Source organism: Manis pentadactyla, chromosome 15 (assembly GCF_030020395.1).
Source record: "Manis pentadactyla isolate mManPen7 chromosome 15, mManPen7.hap1, whole genome shotgun sequence".
Taxonomy (NCBI): Eukaryota; Metazoa; Chordata; class Mammalia; order Pholidota; family Manidae; genus Manis; species Manis pentadactyla.
The window spans coordinates 3,316,763-3,340,873 of NC_080033.1; the positions used below are offsets into that span (position 1 = coordinate 3,316,763).

The 24,111-nt window shown below is 40.2% G+C and overlaps 1 protein-coding gene and 1 pseudogene across 3 annotated transcripts in view; both read left to right on the plus strand.

Moving 5' to 3' along the window:
• The window catches only part of LOC130680997 (WAS/WASL-interacting protein family member 1-like), a 285,988-nt gene that overhangs the window by 172,315 nt on the left and 89,562 nt on the right, over nt 1–24,111 (plus strand). Inside the window, exon 4 of one of the 3 annotated variants that reach the window (XM_057492916.1) lies at nt 23,304–23,548. The exons of the other annotated variants lie outside the window; for them this stretch is intronic. The gene's annotated coding sequence lies outside the window, so the exon portion shown is untranslated. Of the gene's footprint in view, nt 1–23,303; nt 23,549–24,111 lie in introns of those variants that run through there. 3 annotated transcript variants of the gene reach the window in all.
• The window catches only part of LOC130680999 (synaptic vesicle membrane protein VAT-1 homolog-like), a 102,898-nt pseudogene that overhangs the window by 78,373 nt on the left and 414 nt on the right, over nt 1–24,111 (plus strand).

Consider the following 24,111-nt stretch of genomic DNA (forward strand, 5'->3'; position numbering starts at 1 on the left):
TGTGAACCTTTTTGTTTTCTTTGTAGAATTTATTTCTAGTTTTATACCTTTGTGGTCTGAACAGTTGGTTGGTAGAATTTCAATATTTTGGATTTTGCTGAGGCTCTTTTTGTGGGCTAGTATGTGGTCTATTCTGGAGAATGTTCCATGTGCACTTGAGGAGAATGTATAACCTGTTGCTTTTGGATGTAGAGTTCTATAGATGTCTATTAGGTCCATCTGCTCTACTGTGTTGTTCAGTGCTTCCGTGTCCTTACTTATTTTCTGCCCGGTGGATCTATCCTTTGGGGTGAGTGGTGTGTTGAAGTCTCCTAAAATGAATGCATTGCAGTCTATTTCCCCCTTTAGTTCTGTTAGTATTTGTTTCACAAGTGCTGGTGCTCCTGTGTTGGGTGCATATATATTTAGAATGGTTATATCCTCTTGTTGGACTGAGCCCTTTATCATTATGTAGTGTCCTTCTTTATCTCTTGTTACTTTCTTTGTTTTGAAGTCTATTTTGTCTGATATTAGTACTGCAACCCCTGCTTTCTTCTCGCTGTTGTTTGTTTGAAATATGTTTTTCCACCCCTTGACTTTTAGTCTGTACATGTCTTTGGGTTTGAGGTGAGTTTCTTGTAAGCAGCATATAGATGGGTCTCGCTTTTTTATCCATTCTGTTACTCTGTGTCTTTTGATTGGTGCATTCAGTCCATTTACATTTAGGGTGACTATTGAAAGATATGTACTTACTGCCATTGCAGGCTTTAAATTCGTGGTTACCAAAGGTTCAAGGTTAGCCTCTTTAGTATCTTACTGCCTAACTTAGCTCGCTTATTGAGCTGTTATATACACTGTCTGGAGATTCTTTTCTTCTCTCCCTTCTTGTTCCTCCTCCTCTATTCTTCATATGTTGGATGTTTTGTGTTGTGCTCTTTCTAGGAGTGCTCCCTTCTAGAGCAGTCCCTGTCAGATGTCCTGTAAAGGTGGTTTGTGGGAAGCAAATTCCCTCAGCTTTTGTTTTTCTGGGAATTGTTTAATCCCACCATCATATTTAAATGATAGTCATGCTGGATACAGTATCCTTGGTTCAAGGCCCTTCTGTTTCATTGCATTAAATATATCATGCCATTCTCTTCTGGCCTGTAGGGTTTCTGTCGAGAAGTCTGATGTTAGCCTGATGGGTTTTCCTTTATAGGTGACCTTTTTCTCTCTAGCTGCCTTTAAAACTCTTTCCTTGTCCTTGATCTTTGCCATTTTAATTATTATGTGTCTTGGTGTTGTCCTCTTTGGATCCTTTCTGTTGGGGGTTCTGTGTATTTCCGTGATCTGTTCGATTATTTCCTCCCCCAGTTTGGGGAAGTTTTCAGCAATTATTTCTTCCAAGATACTTTCCATCCCTTTTCCTCTCTCTTGTTCTTCTGGTACCCCTATAATATGGATATTGTTCCTTTTGGATTGGTCACACATTTCTCTTAATATTGTTTCATTCCTGGAGATCCTTTTATCTCTCTCTCTGTCAGCTTCTATGCGTTCCTGTTCTCTGGTTTCAATTCCATCAATGGCCTCTTGCATCCTATCCATTCTGCTTATAAACCCTTCCAGAGTTTGTTTCATTTCTGTGATCTCCTTTCTGGCATCTGTGATCTCCCTCCGGACTTCATCCCATTTCTCTTGCGTATTTCTCTGCATCTCTGTCAGCATGTTTATGATTCTTATTTTGAATTCTTTGTCAGGAAGACTGGTTAGGTCTGTCTCCTTCTCTGGTGTTGTCTCTGTGATCTTTGTCTGCCTGTAGCTTTGCCTTTTCATGGTGATAGGAATAGTTTGCAGAGCTGGGGTGAGTGATGGCTGGAACGAATTCCCTTCTTGTTGGTTTGTGGCCCTCCTCTCCTGGGAGAACAGCGACCTCTAGTGGCTTGTGCTGAGCAGCTGCGCGCAGCCAGGGCTTCTGCTTCCTGCCCGGCTGCTATGGAGTTTATCTCTGCTGTTGCTGTGGGCTTGGCCTGGCTTGGGCAGCTGCTCCAAAGTGGTGGAGTCGCGTTGGAGCGGGAGCTGCTGGGAGGCTATTTATCTCCATAAGGGGCCTCCCTGCTCCCTGCAGCCCAGGGGATTAGGGTGCCCAGAGATCCCCGGATTTCCTACCTCTGGATTAAGTGTCCCACCCTGCACCTTTAAGACTTCCAAAAAGCACCCATCAAAACAAAATAACGAGCACAAAAAAATAAAAAATTTAAAATAATGGCCGCATGTTTTTCTTTATTCTCCGGTGCCAACCTCAGGCATCTGCTCACTGGTCTTGCTGCCCTGTTTCCCTAGTATTGGGGTCCCTATCCCTTTAAGACTTCCAAAAAGCGCTCGCCAAAACAAAACAGAAAGAAAAAAAAAATGGCCACTCGCTTTTCTTTTGTACTCTAGCGCCAGGCCTCCAGTGCCCGCTCACTGTTCTTGCTGCCCCGATTCCCTAGTATCCAGGGCCCCCTGCGCACGCACTGTGTTTGTGCTCTGGTCTGGGTGGCTGGGGCTGGGTGTTCAGCAGTCCTGGGCTCCCTCCCGCTCTGCCTATTCTTCTCCCGCTGGGAGCTGGGGGGAGGGGCACTCAGGTCCCACGGGACCGGAGCTTGTATCTTACCCCCTTCACAAGGCTCTGGGTTCTCGCAGGTGTGGGTGTGGTCTGGATGTTGTCCTGTGTCCTCTGGTCTTTATTCTAGGAAGAGTTGTCTTTGTTATGTGTGCGTAGATATATGTGGTTTTGGGAGATTTCCGCTGCTCTAGTCACACCGCCATCTTTGCTCCACCGGGAAATTTTTTTTATTACTGATTCATTTTTATTACTAGTAATGAGTCCATTCAGATATTCTATTTTTTCCTGGTTCAGTCCTGAAATATTGTATGTTTCTGGGTATTTATCCATTTCTACTAGGTTTTCTAGTTTGTTGGCATATAATTTTTCAGAGTAATCTGTTACAGATGTTGTGGTGTCAATTGTAACTTCTATTTCATTTCTGATATCATTTATGAGTCCCCTTTCTTTTTTTCTTGATAAGTCTAGCTAAAGGTTTAATCATTTTGTTTATCTTTTCAAAGAAATAACCCTTAGTTTCATTGACCTGCTGTATATATATATTTATAGTCTCTATTTCATTTATTTCCAGTCTGATATTTCTTATTTTCTTCTTCCTCTTAACTTGGGGCATTTTGTTCTTTCTTTCTACCTCTTTTAGGTGTAGGGTTAGATTGTTCACTTGAGATAGGCCTGTAATGGTATAAACTTCTTTCTTAGAACTGGTTTTGCTTTATCCCAAAGATTTTGAATTGTTGTCTTTCTATGTTCATTATTTTCCAAGTATTTCTTTTGATTTCTTCATTGATCCATTGGTTGTTTAGTAGCATGTTTTTTAGTTCCCATGTGTGTGTGATTTTCCCAGTTTTTTTCTTTGTAATTGATTAATTGATTTCCAGTTTTATACCATTGTGGTCAGAAAAGTTGTTTGGTATGGTTTCAGTCTTAAATTTTGAAACTTTTTTTTGTGGCTTAACGTGATCTATCCTGGAAAATGTTCCATGTGCACTTCAAAAGGATATGTACTCTGCAGTTTTTGGGATATAATGTTTTGTATACATCTATTAAGCTCATTTGTTCTAATGTGTCATTTTAAGCCACCCTTTACTTATTGATTTTCTTCTAAATGATCTTGCCATTACTGTAAATGGGTGTAAAGCTCTCCTACTGTTATTGTTACTATCAATTTCTCTTTTTATACATGTGAATATTTGCCTCATATATTTAGGTGCTCCTCTGTTGGGTGTGTAGATATTGACAATTGTTATGTCTTCTTTCTAGATTGAGCCCTTAATCATTATATAATGTCCTTTTTGTCTCATTATAGTCCTGTTTTAAAGTCTGTTTTGTTCTATGTAAGTAATGCTACTCCAGCTTTATTTTAATTTCTATTTGCATAGAATATCTTTTTGCATCCCTTTAATGTCAGTCTGTGTGTTTTTAGGTATGAAGTGTGTATTTTGTAGACAGCAAGTTGAGGGTCCTGTTCTTCTATCCATTCAATCACCCTGTGTCTTTTGATTGGAGCATTTAGTCCATTTACATTGAAAGTGATTTTTGATAGACTTTTACTATTTTGTTAAATGTTTTATGGTTGTTTTGCCAATCTTCTCTAATCCATTCTTCTTATTCTCTTTTCCTTTGTGTGTGATAACTTTCTTTAGTGTTATCGGTAGATTCCTTTTTTTTTTTTTTTTTTTTATCTATTGTAGGCTTCTGGTTTGACACAGGGCTTATCTATGACATCTATGTATATAATTGTCTGTTAAGAAGTTGACGGTAACTTAGATTGGAACACATTCTAACATCAGTCCCCTTTTACTTTGCCTCCTCCACATTTTATGTATATGACATCTTCTTTTGCTCCTTTTTATTTAATGATTCCACTGACTAATTTTTAGAAGTGACTGATTTACTACTGTTGTCTTTTATCTGCACACTAGCTTTTAAGTGATTGATCTACAGCCTTTGCTATGTGTTTGCTTTTGCCAGTGACATATTTTTATTAATATGCATGGGAAACATAAATGATGTTCTCACCCTGCTCCTTCTGCACTGTCAGTATGGGTGTGGAACATACACAAGATCACTCAGTCTGCTGCAGTCTACACCAGCTACATGAGGGGGAATGTAAACAACGGTACTCACCCTGCTCCCACCTGCACTGTCAATACGGGTTTAGGACAGAAACAGTATCACTCGTGCTGCTTCAGTCTGCACCAGCAATATGGGGAGGAAATGTAAACACTGGTACTCACCCTGCCCCTTCTGCAGTAACAATGTGTGGAGGAACATAAATGAGGGTGTGCACTAGCACCTGTAGTCCCAGAGCAAGTTCTAGCAGGTCCCCCGGTGTTTGGTGGGTGCATTAGTTCTAAAAACGGTTTCTTACATTGATGGTATGGTTGTTCTTTGACCCACAAACTGTGGCTTTTATTCCATTCCCCGGAGAAGGTTATTCTGTGCTCCAGTCCCTCAGCGATATCCTTTCCTAACACAGAGCTGGGCTGGAGGTGGGGCTTCCTCTGCTACGATGTCTCCATCTCACCTGGATTTTTTATGTGGTCTTTTTTTATTCCCTTATTGTGCACTAGGTGTTCATTCAGGCCTCTTTCCTTCCTTAGGATAAATTACTCTGTGTATAAGTGTGGAATTGGTGTGTATGTGGGATGAGGTGGGTTCAGACTTTTTCTACACCACTGGGTAGGATCAGTCCCCAAGTGTTCTCATTTGTATGCATTTTTATTTTAAAATTTGGGGGCAAGTATGATTTTACTGTAATTTTTCAAGTTCATTAGAATCATAAGTTTTATTACCTTAATTATGTTAGAAGAATCATGACCTATTTCTGATGAAAAATCTTGATTTCTTTTTCATGTCAGAAAAGCTTTGTATACTTCAATTTATTCTGTGTTCTTTTTCAATGACCATATTTTTAAAGCTTTTTATTGTATTTCTAATTTTCCTGTAATCTAGATTATTGTTTATTGATGCACTCAAAAAGGTTGTGTTTCCCCACATATTAGGAGTTAATCTTGCATAACCCCTGGCCGATAGCCAGTTTCCTTGGCAACCATAGACCTAAAATAGGGGTCAGCACACTATGGTCTGCAGGTAAAATCAAATGTACCACTTATTTTTGTAAATAAAGTTTTATTTAAATACAGCCATGCTCGTTTGATGTTTCGCTTAAGCTAGGCCTGATCTAACATTATTTCTAAATGTGACCATGTCTATCTAGATCCTATTTGACATTAGAAATTACCCAAATTCTTGAAAGAAAAATTATTAAAAGTTATTAATAACCGAAAAGAGTATCTAGCACATTTTGTCACAAAAGTCTATAAAGATAGGACCAAATATAAGTTCAGAAGACTCTAAAGGCTTTTCTCCGTGACTTATTTCACTACACTTTGGAAAAGAATTTGGAATGGTCAATAATAGTGTAGTTGTGAAACCCATTTACTTAATATTGGATTGAAAGACTCATTTGTTGCTGAGTAGCTCAGAAAAACTTCAAGTATAGACTATTGAGAGAAAATCTGGCAAAACAAATTATCTATATTTTGCTTAAACAAATTATGCTTAAACAACTCAGATAGACCAGAGTTCAGCAAACCTTTTTTCTGTAAAGGGACAGATAATAAATATTTTCAGCTTTGCAGCCCATATAGTCTGTATGTTACTCAACTCAGCTGTTGCAGCACAAAAGCAGCCATAGATAATATGGAAATGAACAAGCATGGCTGTGTTCCAATAAACTTTATTTACAAAAACAGGCACTTCTCCATAGTTTACTGACCCCTTTTATGAACTGAAGTATGAACATCTATAGGCTTCTGTACCCAAGGTATCAACGGTATGTATGATTTAAATATGATTACAGCTCTTTGATTGATTGATCGATCAAACATCTGTTTTTGAGGTTCTGCATCAGAAATGTGTCCAAACTCAAACCTTCCTATAAGTAGTTCTAGAGGCAAAAGCTTGCGTCCTGAAGCATTATCCAAATTAAAGTACGTCCTCAGAGGAGGCATTGGAGATACGGCTTTTAGATCCCAAATGTATAACAGATGACGTGATGACTATAAAACCTGTGTTCTGATTTTTCTTCTGGAAGTTTGAATGTACGTGTCCCAGAATCTGTGCTCAGATCCATTCCAATAAATCAGCTCACTGCCACCTTCTCCTTTACTCTTATCTGATGTTTACTTAGCTTGGGTTTTGGTTAGCTTGTCAGCTTTTATGTCTTAACAGAAATATGAACACGTACTCATATTCAGATGTAACAAAATTTCTGTGTGTTGTCATCTTGAAATGCACCATTGCTAATAACTCTGTCAAGTTCACATAGTTGATAGTCCTTACTGAGTCAAGAAAAAAGCTAGCAATTGAGCTTTGAGAATTCAGTAAACCTTTGGATTTAGCTGATATGCTTTGAGAAACTTCTCCCATTGTAGTTGTTTTTGTGCTTTAATCTCACTGTTCTAATTGTGAATGTAAACAGTCTGAGAGAAAGCTCTATTAGGGGTCAAAATGAAAGAAGGACAAATCGCTTTCATGTTCATTCAGTAGCCCTTATCAATAACAATAGTAAACAAAGAGGTTCCCGTATTTAGGTAGTCAAAAACAAAATTTTCTACTTGGGAATGTGGATAAAATTTTCTCTTTTTTGAAGATAACTCTGTGGTTGTGTTTATTTGAGTATGTATTCTTTGTGCTTTCCATGGTCATCATTATCTTGTGGCAAAAAGAGCCCCATCCCTGTTTATTCCTGTGTTGCACCTTATTGATTTGCTGTCCTTAGACAGTATTTGTATGTATAGATTACAAACTCTCAATTCATCATAGTGTCTTGGGCTTATAGCTTTAATATTTTAAAGATAATCCTTGTTTGCAGCAGTGGGTGAGACGAGGAGTTATAAAGATGAGCTACTGGGTTGAAGCCAGCCATCTAAATGTTTATCTGTCTAGCTCATTGTGCACAGAGGTCAGGGTCAATGTTAAAAGAAAAAAAAATGATGTCTTCTCTGGTGAAAAAGGAGCTTAGTGCCTTCCAGAAATTCCTGTCAGGTACATAAAAACAGAATCAACTCAAGAAACGTGGGGGAAAAAAAATCACAGTAATGTCTGCCCTTTTACAAATGACCTATTTATGCTTTGGTGTTCTCTTGTTTATATTCTTTGTATTTCATCTTATTTCTGAATCCTTGATATAAAAACAGCCACCATTAAAATAAAATATTAAAATTTTAGTGCTTTTGTAACCTTTCTTTTCACAAGTAAACTCAAAGCAAAAATCCCCTATAACCAAAAAAGGAAAAGCAAAGTTCCCTTTATTGTACTTGAAAATAAATTACACAATTACAGTTTATTGCTTTGAAAAGTAAAGGAAATGCTAAATTCATTGGAAATAACATATGTAGCCACATTCTAAGTGTCATTTCTTACAGGGGCAGAAATTTAGTTATTATTGATGCCACATGAATCAGTAATTAAAATTTGGTTAAGGAAAACCCTCAGAATGCTTGTAACCAGGCTCATGTAATACTGCAGAGCGCCTTCTATCTGCACAGCTTACATTTGGGTTAATTGTGGCCCAGACGTTGCCTTAGCTGCTCTGCTGTGAAGCTGACACCCACAGTAAGCATTTCATGGCTCAAGATCAAGTGTTACTTAATATTCACCATAGATTTAAAACTACTCAATACAGGTTAATTAAATGTTTCTTGAGTACAGTAAGCTTCATTGTCATCAAAAAGAATTTTCCTTTTATATGAGATAAATTTTAATGTAATTAGTAATGTTGTTTTAATCCAAAAACATCGGTTAGTTAAGGCAAAAATTATAGAAGTATTACTTAGGAGATATGTGTGCTTTTTAAAAAGAAAGAAAATCAGTGAAATGTTGGAAATAAAGATCGGACTGTGAAGAAAGTATAGAAAGACTTACTGCAGTTGTTGGACCTAAAGGCTGTACCTGGACGATTACACGCTGATAACGGAAAGGAAGCCAAGGATTTTCCTAGGTGTGGAGTGAAAGATGCCTTTACTAAGAGTGAGGTAATGCCTTCATAGTAGAAATGAAGCGCTTGACTACATTTGTTTTGCTTGTGTTTCAACATTTTGGAAATTTTAAAACTGGAAAGAATATTAGACCCATTTAGTTGACAGAAGATGCATCTCAGGTTAAGTGGCATGTAAGAGTTAAGAGCCGTCATCCAATGGAGGGAGTATCAGTTAATACTTTTTTGACTTTACCCCAGCCCTGTGGACTTTGTCATTATTTTAAGAAGAGCTTATCTAAATATTTAGTAAGTTGTTATTGTTTATTGGAGAAATGTGTGTGTTTGTGCAGCAGTAGTTGTGCAGCAGTAGATGTGTTGATGTTTCCTCTGGGCTCCAGCAGTCCCCTCTTTTCAGGTCTAGATGGCATAATGCGTTTTCCACTCTTGTCAGCCTTAGGTGCTTCACCATCTATCTACTTGCTGTAATAATCTGTTTATTAGAGTCTCCTCATTTGCGTGGCCCCATCTGAGTGGTCACCTGTTTCTTTCTGGGATTTGGATTACTCCAGCCACAAGGCAGAACAATAAGAACCCAGGAAGGACATAGAAAGAAATCTTTGGGAAACAAGGCCTAAGTATAAAGTCTATTTTGAAGGAAAATGGAATTAAGCTAGCCTCGGAATTCTTTAAATTTGTATACCAGAAAATAGAGCAGCAAAGTTATAATATACTCAGAAGAAAGTGATACTATGGATTTCATATACAGGAAAAATACTCCTCAACTGTAAAACCTGAACATACATAAAGACTTGAAAAAATTTTTTCCTCAAGAGTACTTCTTAAGTAAACTACAAGAACTTTAACTATGGGAAATCTCAAGAGACTATGTACAAGATGAGGTTGTGAGCACTAAATATATGAAACTGTGGAATAAGGTTTAAGATATATTTCACTTATAAGGTGATAGAAAAAAATGTAAAAGTGATACACCTCACTATGCCTAAATGATTAAGTTAAAGGAAAATGTGAGAGAAAAAAAGACAGAAAGTAGAAAAAGTTCACTAATTACCTTATCCAAAGTATCTGGAAATAAATAGCTAACATTGGCAATGCAAAGCTAAGTAATAAAAATAATGCTATTTTCTAAAACCAGATGTAGCTAAGAGGTAAGAGACAAAGCAGTAGAGAAAATACAGTAATAATTTTCATGATATAGAATTAATAAAAGACTAATGGTTTTAAACTAAGTTATTATCATAAAGATGCTACTACAACGAAATGCAAACTTTCCTAAATATCAGAAAATCTCCATAAAAGAAGAATTTAAGCAAACACACAGCTTAAAAATCAATACAATTTTTTAAAAGTAAATGTAACATGATGCAATATGAAACCATAATTGGAATAGCAAGTAAGTTTGAATGGGCTAAAATCAATGGGAAACTAATTTCATATTACTTTACAAAGAAAAATCTGACATGAAATATTCTCCTAAAACATAATTAAAATCTGTACAAGAAAACATACTTTAATGAATAAAAGAAATTCTGCAGCTGTACCAAAAAAAGTAAAAATAAAGTTAAGAAAAACAGTATTATATAATAATAAATAAATATTTAGAATATAAAAGAAGAAACAGAATCAAACAATAGTTAATTTCAGTTTTTTCACTCAGAGATCAACTGAAAAAATAATAGTACAGAACAAAATGACTTAATGCAGTGCTAACTGGTTCTTATATGCATATAATTTACTATGTATAGATTAATGTATTTGTGTATCTGTATATATCTTGTGTAAATATAAAATTTTATATACATAGTATATATAAATATACAATATGCATATTATATAAAACTTCTCTAAAATTGATGTTATAATTTCTTTTAGAGCACAATAAAAATTGATCATATATTAGATCAAAGATAAAATTTTAATATCTATCAAGAGAATATAGAAACTATACTGTGACCATAGATAAATAAAAATGACAGTAGTATAACCAGAAAATAAAATTTCATGCTAACTGTAAATTTTAATACTATGTTTTTTAATAAGTCATGGTTCATGGAGCAAATGTAAAATAATGTAATAGGAAATCTAAAAAATAATATAATGAATTTAAAAACACTGTATTTAAGAATTTATGGAAAATCGCTAAAGGAACACGGGAGAAAATAAATAGTCCTCAATACCTAGAGCACTATACAGAAAATAATCATAATTATTTAACATTGATGTGAAAACATAGAAATGTAAAGAACAATTTTAAAATTATTAAAAATACTGAAACAGAGTTCAGTGGGTATGATGAAAGAAGTAAAGCAAGTCAGTTAAGGAGAGAATCAGTAGAGTGCTGTGTGTATTAGAGGAACAGAAAGAAAACGCATGAGACTGTGGCAGTGAACAGAAAGGAGATCAGAAAACAGGAGGTCTGAGAACTAATAGGAGGTGCAGACCATGCAGGGTCTTGCAGGTAATAAGAGTCAATTTGGCTGTTGTATTTAGAGTAGGTTTCAGGCAAATAGAAATGGAACCCACATCAAAAGTTTCTGCAGCAGTCCAGGGGAGAAATGGTGGCTTTTACCAATGTCGGTTGGCAAATGGAGATGGTGAGCCGCAGTTGACTTCCGGATACATTTGGAAATGGAGCCAATAGGGTTCGTTGTTGGAACCCGTATGGGAAAGGGGAAAGGGCAAAGGTGACGTCATTTGCCTGAACGTGTAGAATGGAGCTGTCAGTGACTGAGATGAAGAAAGTCAGAGAGAGAACTGTGGAAAGAGAGGCCTCCTGACCTCATTGTTAAACAGCTTCATTTTGAGATGCCAGTTTTTTATCCAAGTGCAGATGTCAATTAGGTGATGAAATATGCGGGTCTCGAATTAAGCAGAGAGGCCTAATCTATACACAGAAACTAGGGAATTACTAGCCCACATGGAAAATGCAATAAGTAAGAGGGAAATAGTGTAAAGTACATACCTGTTGAGTTAAAAAAAAAAAATCAGGTGGGGAAGGGATATATAACCATGTTTACTTGTATATGAACACAATTTTTTATAAATATACCTAATAAATCTACATATGGAAATCCATGTAACTGCCATTCATTTGATGAGATGGAACTGGGAATGTGTGAGGGCAGGGTTTGCAGATAGATAATGATTATATATCTTTTAATAATTTAACAAATTTAGACATGTGATTGCAGGTAATATTGTTTAAATAATTAAATACAAATTAAAGAAATGTATTTATATGAATATTTATATAAATATAAACATATAATAAAATTGAATATGAATTAAAATACAAAGTATTACAACCAAAAATGATAAAATAAAGCATGCGGTGAACTACTACTTTTGTTATAAATCTATATTGATTTTATTTCCCTAAAATTGCTTTATATGTAGTAAATCAAGCATCATTTACTATAAATTCATAGTTTAAAGTCACTTCAAAAGCTTCTTGATTTATAATACATTTAATGAGATCACGGTAAGAGATATTTCGTAATGGTGTTTATTCAGCTCTTGATCATAAAAAAACCAAACTTTCTTTAAAAAAAAGAAATTTTCAACTCAGGTAAATGATTTTGGATGCAACTGAGTCCTTCTGCTCAAAATGTCATCAGAAATGTTTTTCTTTCCCCTGGCTCTGCTTTTGTTTTTTGTTTGTTTGTTTTTCTTGTCTCAGGTAAGCTCTTTCCTTTTTGTATGTACGTATAGGTGAAATAGCGTCTAGCATCTTCAGGTTTCCATGGTTCTTATTGGCTGTGAGCCCAAAAGGAATCTTTTCTATATAATTCTGGCAAATTTGCTAGAGAGGAGTCGAATACCTAACCCTGAGTCAGTGTTTGTGTTCAGAAATATAGTGTACTCTGATTCAAAACCTAGAATTCTGTGCAAAGGATTGAGAGTAGGCGAGCCACTGTTCCCCAAGAAAATAAAATGCAAGAGAAAAAAAGTTGACGATCGCTATTACTACCTTTTTATGATGCAATCTCTACAAGCACACATGCTAGTAAAGCGATAGAGATCATTCCTTGGTGGCAGAGTAGAATGTTCAGTTTTCAATTGCTCCCATTTTTTTTCAGACATCCATATATAAAATGAAAGAAATGATGAATTTTCTTTTGTCAAGGCCATCACATGCCTAGCTCATGATTTATTTTTTCTCTGCCAACCTAATAGATAGGAATAGAAGTTCATGAGCAAGGGAACTGTGACCACCATGAAATTTAAAAGTGATTATTCTGCGAAATCTGAATACTATGCATGGATGAGGTGCAGAGAACACAAACAGGGCTTTGTACAAAGAATGTATAGTAGGAAATCCTGGTTCAAGATTATTATACATAGAAATGGACATAAATAACTTTTCTGTTCTCCCTGGAAGAAAGATTTAACTACACATTACCAATTTAAATGTATTCACATAACCTTCTCAAGTGAAATGAAACTGCTTGAATTTCAAACAGCCAAAGGCAAATGCTTGTATTTGCAACAATCATAATAACAAAACATTTGCCAGTGAAGCCATACTTTAAAGGTAGACTCATATATTCCTTTTGTATTGGATACTGCTTCTTTAAGTAGCAGAAAACAGCTTTAGAGGATAATAGTTGTCTGTATTATCAGGAAATGACTGTCAATCTATCCCAGATCTGTTATTCTGTATTTTGTCCCTTATAAGATAGTACTTTCAGTGAGAATTCTATTTATCTCAAGCCAGAGTGTCAAATCCCTGATGGATAAGAAAGGAATGGTATCTGAGAAAGATATGGACAGATGGATAGATAGGAAAGGAAGGAAAAGGAAAAGGAAAGAAGGAAAAGGAGCTTGATGCCAGGAAATTTATGATATGGACTCCCTGTCAATCGATAGTATTTGTCTTAGTTAATGTCTTAAAACAGTCAATTAAGTGATAATTTCCTTTTATTACTTCATTAGAAGATATCAAACCATTATGACAGCACGTCCTGGGTAACAGAACGTATCACATCTTTGAAGTACTTGTCTTTGTCCCCAGTGTCTTTGGGACATGGAGCTGACTGTGAAGGATTAGCTACTAATTTAATTAATCCGAAACTATCACTGCAGCCTTACATGTGTGTCTTTATTAATTTCTCATTAGATTGCTGAGTAAACAACAGTTAAAAGAATCAAAAGATTCTCAATTTATTTTGACCCCAAACATGCATGTACTTTTCTTGTGTTGGTTAATCCATCTGTTAAATTTTTCTCCCCATACTTACAAAGTAAACTTTGAGGATGTCCTATATATATATATGTTTAAAAAAAATGCCATCAAATATCAGGCTAAATGCAAATTTGCTGTAAAGGAAAAGTCATTTTATTTTTTATTAAGGATCACTGCTTCATCGGAAAAAAATCTTTACCTAATCATTGGTTTGTCATTCAATGATGACAAGTTCTCTGGGTTTCTGGTTTAATTCCTGTAACATTATCAAAGCTGAGATTTTAAGAGCTCAGTATCCACACAGTATTGCTCTGCAAGATGTCATTTCAAAAATAAAATGTCTTTTTGACCACCTTGTTTAATGAAGGGATATTCATGCAATTGGAAGTAGAAAGAACAGAATACTGCTCAGGAAATAAATAATATAAATGCCTACAAACATATCTCTTTGATCATATATTGATAAAGGAAATATATTTGGTGAATGCAAGAGAATACTTAATGACTGAAAGAAATCGGAGCTAGGAAATGTCACATAATTAACAAAAAGTATGATTATGGAGGATGTGGTAAGAGTTATTCTATAGAAAAATGAGAATGGGCTTTGAAGTAAAAAACATGGTTAGAACCTTTATGCCACTTTACTATCTGCATTATTGGGGGACATTTACTAATCTGAATCTCTGTCTCCGTGACTGAAAATGGAATGAAAGGATACAAGAGGCTCCTTTAAGAGTTAAATATAATAATAAAATAAACAAAATGCTAAGCGCAGTGTCTGGGCATTGTATTCGCTTAATAAGAGTTTATTCTCTTCCCCTACAGAAAAAAAAAAAAAACGAAACAAGCAAATAACATGAAAAGTATAGCAAATGGAAAAGCGTTCAAGTTTCAGTTTTTTAAATTATTATTATTATTTTTCTGAGGCACACATCTTAGTGTACAGCTCGATGAATTTTGACATATACATATACACTCATGTAATAATCATCCTCATCAAGATATCAGACATTCTAATTTTTATTCCTGCTTGACCTATTTCTCCTGTTTCTCTACCTGCCACCCTTATGGCAGCCAACAGTGTCTTCTCTGTGTCTATAAGTCTATTTCTGTTTTGATTTTTATATTCAACATATAAGGGGGATCCTATGGTATTTGTCTTTCTTTGCTTGACTTACTTCACTTAGCATGATAGCCTCCAGGAATGATACCCTCTAGGACTAATTGGTTGTCCCAAAAGGCAAGATTTCATTCTTATGGCTGAATAGTATTCCATTGTACATATGTATCTAGTCTTTTTTTAGCTATTCATATATCAATTGATGAACTTCTAAGTAATATTGGATACTGGTTCTAGTTTGAATAATCATTATTATCAATGCCTTTTGTGACTTTATTCATTAAGAGAATTCTATATTAATTATCTGAACTATTACTACTTTTGGGGGGATTATAGAAATAGCTTTACTCTAGAAAACTGAAGATTTTGATCCTAGTTACAATTTTTTCAGCAATCAGTTTATTATTTTCTCTGGTCTTGGTTTCTTAGTGTATAAATTTAAAAAAAAATGTAACCCTTCTAGTTGTGAAATTCTGATGTTTTCTATAAGCAAGTCTTAAAGCTGACTTCTAAAATTAATTTTAGAGGGCTTTAAGTTCCTTCTACACTCTGTCACTATTATTTACACTAATTATAAAAAATTCTGGCCCAATAACTTAATAAACATGGTATTAAGCAAACTTTTCTTTCAGAGGTGTGAATCTTTTCACATGTGACTATGAGTCAGTCCTCATGATTGGAGCTTGTGTAGAAGATACACTACAGAGATAAATATTTCAACTCTCTTTGACCCCTTAGCAAAATAAATGAGAGCAATAAAGTTCACCCCTTCAAGTCTTGCTTTGTTATCAAATATTCCCCAAATCATTAAGCCAATAAAAGTGATATAGTCTGTCAGGGGAAAAACAACAACAAAAATATTTTGTGGGTTTTTTCCCGTCAGACATTTTAAGAAAACTACAATTCTAGATGTATGAATGAAATTACTTCTAAAAATTACAAAATTCTACCAGCTCAGAAATATGTGGCTACCTTTAGCAAGAAGTTAGACCACTACCCTAAAAAAATAGTATTAAGCCATTTCATAGTTTTCTTCCCCTCACTATAAACTGAGAAGAAATGTTGACCTCTTCTCTCATGTTTAGTTAAATTCAATTAGATCCATATATGAAAAAAATAAAAGATTAGGTGGTTCCTGGAGTCAACACTTCCTCTCATCAAGTGTGAGGAGACATTGATTAAGAGCCTTCCTCACACTGTTTAGTGTACATATACACAATGGAATACTATTCAGCCATAAGAAAGAAACCAATCCCAACATTTTTGCAACAATGTAAATGGAGCTAGAGAGTATTATGCTCAGGAAATAAGTCAGGCAGAGAAAGACAAATACCAAATGATTCCCCTCATTTGTGGAGTATAACAATGAAGCAAAACTGAAGGAACAATATGAGTGTATATCAATAATACCTTAATAAAAAAAAGGAAAAAAGCCTATGATCATGTTAAGAGATGGGTTTACATGGATCTACATCTAAAACAAATAAGCTACAGATGTTACCCAACCTGCTGTGACCATAAACGAGTGATCCTAAAGTGAAAAAAATCCATTTTAAGCTCATTTGTTCGCCGCTCTTTTCATTCATTAACCCATTCATTCATTCATTCATTCATTCCAGTCCTTTTCAACTAGGCTGTTCCTTGAGTATAAAGATTCTGTTTGATGAATACTCTGCTGCTAATACCCAGATCAATCTTAGATACCCAGCAGATGGTCAGAACATGTTTTTTTTTAATGCAGCACGGTAAACAACACCTCAAAATTTTGACCCCTTGCCTCTAAGGAATAGGGAAAAAAGTTCACTTTAACCTTTTGACTTCTTTTTGCCCTTCACCCAAAACTGGGTCACCTGGTGATATCTCATTGCTGATGCAGGGAAAGTGGCTTTGGGGGGCAGGTGGGAGGAGAAACTGAGTTCCTACCCTACCAGACTGTGTGCTCCATTCCAGCCCTTGACAATGTATTCGGTCTCTGTAACTCTTAAATACTTGTGCCTCTGTGGCTTTCTTCATAAGCCTAAGATTCAGCTTTAAATAGACACTTTTTCCATGTGGCAAAAGTAAAAGAACTTAGGGTATTTTCCCCTAAAAATAGCAGCTTGCTCTTCATTAAGCGGCAGTCTACTGCCTGCTCCTGCATTCAGTCCTTTCCCTGGCGAGATGTAATATAACAAAGGAAGAGGCCGGTGGTCACAAGCCAGGACATTGCAGGGCTCATTAGTTACTTGGAAAATGGTGCCTGGGTTGCAGTCAGAATCCCAAACAAAGAAAGGAAATAGCTCCTATTCTCCTATTGACAAGTTGATGGGTGAGGTAAGAATGAAAATCATCCGGATAAGGAAAGGGGGGAAGAAATCAAATGGAAGCAGTAGTTTTGTTCAAGACCAAATATACCATTAAGACATCTTCCCAACCTCCAGGGGTTTGATTCATCTCGGTTGGGACCATGGAATATCACGATCTGCTCCTGGCCATGAGGTGAACTCGTTCTCTCTAATACAGGCACTGGGGACACCAGTTTAGGAGAAGCGTTGAGTGTGTGGGAGCCTGGGCCAGCGGTCATGGTGTGTATACAAATGGGTTACCCAGAGGCTTCCAAACTGATCTTCTCCTCAGGGCACTATACTGTAAATATACAAAGTGTTAAATAAATACTCTTTCCCTAGGAAACAGAATCCATAACTTTGGCAAGGCTAGGAATCCTAAACCATCTTAGCAAATATGTCATAATTAAATGGGAATAGTTTCAAGCAGGAGAAGTCCGTTAAGACAAATGTGGATTTCTTAATGTTGATCTTAAAAGAGATGATTGAAGAAAAATACACTCAGTGGGTTCAACAAGTGATCTTGGTGTGATTTTTTTTTTTTTAGCAATGTTCACGAAACATAACGTGTGACTTCGAATTCTGAGCTCTGCAAAATACATAGGGAGGTCTGATCATGAAGTACTGTGCTGAAATGAGGCCGTCAGTAATTCATTTCCCAGGTCTGCTTTAAACGGTTCCCAGGATTGAATGGCCACACTCTTCCTGGGCTATAAAGACTGTTGCATTAGGAAGAAAGGAAAATGAAGCACACACACACACACACGTACACTGTCGCCACTGCCACCACTGCCAACTTCCCAACTCCACTAGCACTACAAAACCCCTATAGAAAGAAGATTCTGTGGCTGTTTCATTGCCTATAAACAATACAAAAAGAACTTATTTATTGAAAGAAATAGATACTTCTGGAGTTTGTATGCAATCTCACAGGCAAGCCATGTCCTCTGGGAGGAGGTCACCAGAACTGCCCACTAACAGTCAGATGTTTAACGTCCCCGACATGGGAAAGCAAAACGGAAATTCAAGTCGCCCTGTAGTCATGCTGGGAGAAGTGCGGCCCAGTCAGGATGTAGGCATTAAAGGAGAAATAAGTTTGGGGTGGGTTGGTTGATTTTGTTTGGGGTGGGGTGCATATGGAAGAGATGAGAAATAAAATGGCACTATTTCTAGGAAGAGACATGACTAAGTTAAGTAATGGGAGAGGAAGGAGGAAACATACTCAGTCTGCACGGTTGATTTCTGCTCAGCCCGGACAAGTTGAAGGCTAAGTTGTAAATTGGCTGAGCAGGTTCACGTGTAAAAGGAGCTGCCCTTTTCATTTTACTGAAACAAGTGAGTGAGGCTTTGAAACTCATGTGTGCCTGTGGAGTAAACCATCCAATAGTTCTTAAATAACCTCCGTGGTTGTGATGGAATGCTGGGTCTGAGATATAATCAAAAGGATCACTGGAGAAACAGACTAGGAAGCCTAACTGTGACACGTGACCCTGGGACACACTTGGAAGAGCAGGAAAAATCAGATGCAGCGTAAATAGTGTGTGTATGGAAACCATGCTGCGCGCTGCTCCGTCACGGTGCCCATCGGTCTAAGGTGGACAAGCTGAGCTGGTCAGGGGGTCGGGGGGTGGGGGTGGAGGCAGAGGGATGCCCTGAACACCTCGGGGAGGCTAAAGGGAGAGGTGATGGCCCGAGGTCCTCATCCCGATGATACGCTGCCTGGCCCTGGTTCACGGCCCAAATCACCACTGCAAGGGGCCCATGTCAGCCCCCGTCTCCCCTTCCTCCTCCTTCTCCTCCTCTTGCAGCTTAAGGGCCTTCGCTGGCCTCTCCTCCCCGTCAGTTCTTTCCACGGGGTCCTGAAGCCGGTGTCGCTTCATGTGGGCATTTCGACTCTTTATCTTGTCAAACACCCTGCAGAGTCAGCAGAGGACACGGGTCAGAGCAGGGGGAAGGTTGGCTGAGGGCCACGGGGACAGAGGGCAGGCTGTGCGGGTGCATCCGGGGACAGGGCTGGTGCCCACCTCTCACACTCCCCACAGGGAAAAGCGCCTTGACCCTGGACGCGCTCCGGAGGATCAGGGGTCCGCTTGGGAGCAGCACTTGGGCTGGCGGTGATGACAGATTCTCCCCTGCCACTCTCCATCTCTGTCTTCAACTCGGGGGTTGGATGGTGGTTGGGTCTCTTCTTAGGGTTGCAAGTGGCCTGCAGAAGGGGCAGAAATGACATCAGGGTGCCGACCTTCCACCCTTCTGAGGGTGATGCTTTCCTTTGTAGGGACCCCTTCCCCACCCCGACCTGGGTGGTCAGTAGGTCTTCAGACCAGCACTGAACTCCAGTGAGACACCCTTGCCCCAGAATCCCCTACCTTTGCTTCTGTTGGGTCTGCCTCGGCCAGCTTTCTTTTGACCCTCTTTTTCAGTCCTGGGGCCCGAGAAGAGGTAGTAAACCTGACCCTCTTTTTCCAGGTGTAGTAGTACTCTACACACTGGGCCACGGTCTTTGTCTGGACCTGATGAAAGAAAACAGCAGCGGGCTTTGGGCACTGCCACACACGCCCCCTCGCCGTGGGGCTAGGCACTTTCTGAAAGCTCTCCAGGAATGTCTCTCCCCTTGGGCTTGGCACGCCCCTGGGCTACAAGAAGCACAGAAGCACCGAGTCCTGCTGGTGATGAGGAGCTCAGGGTGAAGCCACCGTAGCCAGCACCGTCCAGGCTCTGCACGCTCTCTGAGCCCCAAGTCAATCCCGGGAGGCCTTCCCTATGGGAAGATGTACACGAGGGCTCCCTACACAGGTGCTCACTGTGACGTCAGGCCTAATGGCTATGCATTTACCAGCTGGGACTCCCTGCAGCAGGACGCCCTCATCAGCAGGTACCACACAGCCTTTGCAACAGCCAGGCAGAGCCCTGCAGTGCAGAGGTAGGCAGCCCACGAGAGAAGGGGGGGTTTTTGAGGGCACAGTCGGATACTTGGGCATTCAGACTCCAACATGTGCTCTTCCCCCACTAAGAATGGACCCCATTAATAATAACTTCTGTAAAAACAAAGCAGAACAGGAAAGTTTAATTGCTCTAGGAAAGCTATTTCTCAGGAAAATGAAATTGGCCATTCAAGATGTGGGGCTCACTTCAGAAAATCCTTTCTCCATGTGAAATTTTTTCAGCTCTGTATATCTTGAAAGACTAGGATCCAGAGTAGTAAATCCCCTGCCTAAGAAATATCACTACGTTAGAAGAAAAAAAAAGAACTTGGACTTCTGCTTCCAAACAAGATGGAGCAGCAGGAGCTACACTGAGCTTCCCACTGAAAACAATGAGAAGAAACGGTCAAAATGTCTGAAATGATGTTTGGTGAGACGCTAGGCAAGCCAAGAACAAGTCTTTCTGAGAGACAGAAAATAAGCCCCCACTGTCCCTACACACTACACCCTGAGAGAGTTTCCAGGCCATGGTCTGGGGAGAGGGGTCCGGGCAGAGCCCGGTGGGCTTCCTGATCTGAGATGGGAGGGGGGTCCTGGGAGAACAAGGCGGTGAGAGTTCACGGGACAAGGCAGGACAGGGAAGAGAGCTGCACAGACGAAACTTCCACAGATCTGGGGGGCGCTCCCCTCGAGCGTTCAGCAATGTGCTGACCAGCATGTGCATATGAGGTGACCCAAAACTGGGTAAAGAACCCCCTGGAAGAAGTAGATGAAAAGGCACTTTCTTGAAAAAGTTCAGTGTACACCTATCATGTGAGCCACTCATTCCTTTCCTAAGTATTTACCACCTGCCCCGCCACCAACACTACTTGGTCATGTAGAGATTTGAATGTGAATGTTCACAGCAGCTTTTTTTATAATTGCTGATACCTGGAAACCACGCAGATGTCCCTCAGTAGGTGAATGATTAAACAAACTGTGTTACATCCACACAATGGAATACTCCTCAGCAAGAAAAAGGGTCCACACAGTAACATGGATGGACCTCAAAATAGTGATGCTGAGTGTAAGAAGCCACACAAGGCAGACAAGCAGTGCACATGCTGCAGGATAGATAGAAAACACTGGAAAATGCAAACTAACTTATAGTGACAGAAAGAAGATAAGGAGGTGATTAGGGACAGGGGTGGTAGGAAAAAGGGATTTATCACGGGGGCAGGAGGAACCTTTTGGGGGTGATGAATGTGTTTCTTATCTTGATCATGGTGATGGTTTTGCGGGTATAAACATCAAAACTTACATTTTGGTTACGTGCAGTTTTGTGTGTATCAAGTTAAAAGAACAAAAAACATCAGCAGACATTAAGTGTAGTATGTTCGCATCCTTTTCTAAATACACGTGTATGTGCATGTAAGATCTGTACGGGCAAATGCCTGAGGTGCCCAACCAAAGTCAGAGGTCATCATTCAGAAGTAGGACGGCGGGGATGGGTGTGGAGGGCTTTGAGCACGTGATGGCATTTCTGTACTCTCTGGAGTTGTTCACATCAGTGGCTTTATAAACTACAAGCAGTTTACAGTGTGAACAGCGTGTCACCCAGATAGGCCCTCCAGCTCTAGCTCGGCTCAGCGCTGTGAGATGAGGCCTTGTCTACACCAGCCCACCCACGTACACCTTACCATCTGGTGTATCAAGGAAAAGTTGTTCTTATGAGCCTGGAATGCCTTATTAAACAGCTCCTTCTCGGTGGGGGTCCAGACGTCTGAACCTATCGGAGTAACAGGAGGGAGAAGGACAGTTCTGCGGCCACAGCCGTGGCTGAAATGCAGCCTGCCCTTTTTAAAGCTGTCATTACCGAGTACCAATGATGTGCCAAGAATTCTGTTTTATCTCATACAATCCTTAGAAAAACCTTAGCAGGTTGGGATCAGTACTATCCCCACTTTACAGATGCAATAACAAGGCTTCCATTGGTTAACAGACTTGCCAACGGGAGGCAGGGACCCCCAGTTGCCTGACTCCCAGGCTGGGGTGCTCAGCCACTGCATCTGAGCCCGCCTTCACCTCTCCCTGGCCAGGGGATCCCTTTCCTGGCCGGGGACAGACGGTGAGGGAACCCCTGGAAGAGGGAAGGGAGGACCCAGCCAGGAGAGAGAGGCACCCCCTGAGGTCCCCTGGAGAGGAAAGGCCCTTCTGGAAAGGCAGGAGAAGGAGGGCCCCAAGAGCACGCCCAGAGACACAAGCAGAGCCTGCCCCCGAGACCGACTGGCTCCGGGTACTAGCCGGGCACACCCACCCCCGCAGCCTCTCTCCAGTACCTGCGTAGTGATAGTTGGTGAGAGGGTGAGTCGGCGGCTTCTGGGGTCCGCTCAGTAGGAGGGTCTCTAGGGCCACCTGGAGTAGGAAGGAAAGCAGGCTACTTTCTGAGGGAGGGAAGGTGAGGTGGAGGCCTGCCTTCATCCCTTCATTCATTTGAAAAGCACTGACAGGCCCCCCTAAAGCCTCCCACGCTCCACGGCTACTCAGCGCGTGGTGGGGCCGTGGACTGGCCGCGGCCTGTGAACTGCAGTGGACATGCCGGCTCCGTCACTACGCGTACTGCTGAGTGCAGCTGGGGTTTTTCTCAGTAGGGTTTTCTTGATGAAGGAAGCAGTGTGCGGATTTATTCCGGCACCAGCTCCTTCCTTCGTCAAGGACTGGCATTTGGAGGAGCCCTGCCTGTGCCACGCCCCATTGTATTTTCTTTATAGCACTAACCACTAAATATTTTTGAAAACAGATTTCCCTTTGACTGTCCTAAAATTAAAATGTAAGCCCCACAGAGAAGGATTTTGTCTCGCTCACCAGTGTGAACCCGATCGGGACTGGCCGTGGAACCTGCAGGGCCCAGCACAGAATGAAAACGCAGGCCCCTTTTAGAAAAATTGTTAATTTCAAAAAGGTGGAGGCAGAGCATTAGACCGAGTGGGGCCCCAAAGTCAGCCGTGCCCCAGGGCCACGATACTCATGAGGGCCAACAAACATGTGCTGGTTCCTTGGCTGAGCACCTACTCTGCGCCGCCCACTGCCTTGCAACCTGAGGAAAAGTACAGTTGCCAACACTGACTCCTGGGGCCCTAACTCAGGTGACTTGACCTCCCTTCCCACTACTCAGAGTGGGACTTTTTATTTTCTTAACTTCAGGATGGTCAAGCGGGTCCTTGGAGGAAGCAGATATTTTTGTTGCATCAGGGGTTTTCGTACATGGGTTTTTAATTAAAAAGATAAAGCTCCATCAATAAACCAGATCAGTGCAGGACCTGAGTCAGTCTACTCGGCTCCACTCCCCGTGCCCCTGCGATCTCGGAGGAACCTGGTGCTCTGCTGCTGCTCCAGGTAAATAACTGACTAACTGAGCCCCATCTACACACTTGCCCTACAACTGACAAGGACATCAACCCCACAGCCACTGTGGAAAAGGATGGGTGGCCTTTCTCAGTTTTCATGAGCCGCGAAGGCCACAGATGGCACGTTACATGCACCAGATCCCCAGCCTCAGCAGGGCAGGGTCTTCCCAGGGACCCACCAATCCCGCCCCTGCCGCTAGCTCACCGGGACGTCACCCTGGGCTTCGTGCAGGCAGTGCAGAGCGAGCTCCAGGTTGGTGCCCCCTCCTGGCATCGTGCTGGAGCAGGCCAAGTTGCAGAGTTCAGTCACTGTTCCCAGCAAACGTCCCCAGCCACGCGTGAGAGATGGGAGACACAGGGAGTCAGTGAATGCCGGGGAGGACATGTCCCCAAAAGCACAGGGCGGGGCTCCTTGTCCCTGTCTCCCTCACAGGTCCCTGAAAAGCAGGCGAAGGGAAGGACACGGGGGAAGGGCAGAAACCCTGCTCCTGGCACCTGCTCAGGATGGCCTGGCTGGTTACTGCATGAGGAGAATGAGGGGCGGGAGGAGAAGTCCTGGTCCCACAGCCTGCTACCCCACCCAGGGATACTGCTTCTTGGTCCAG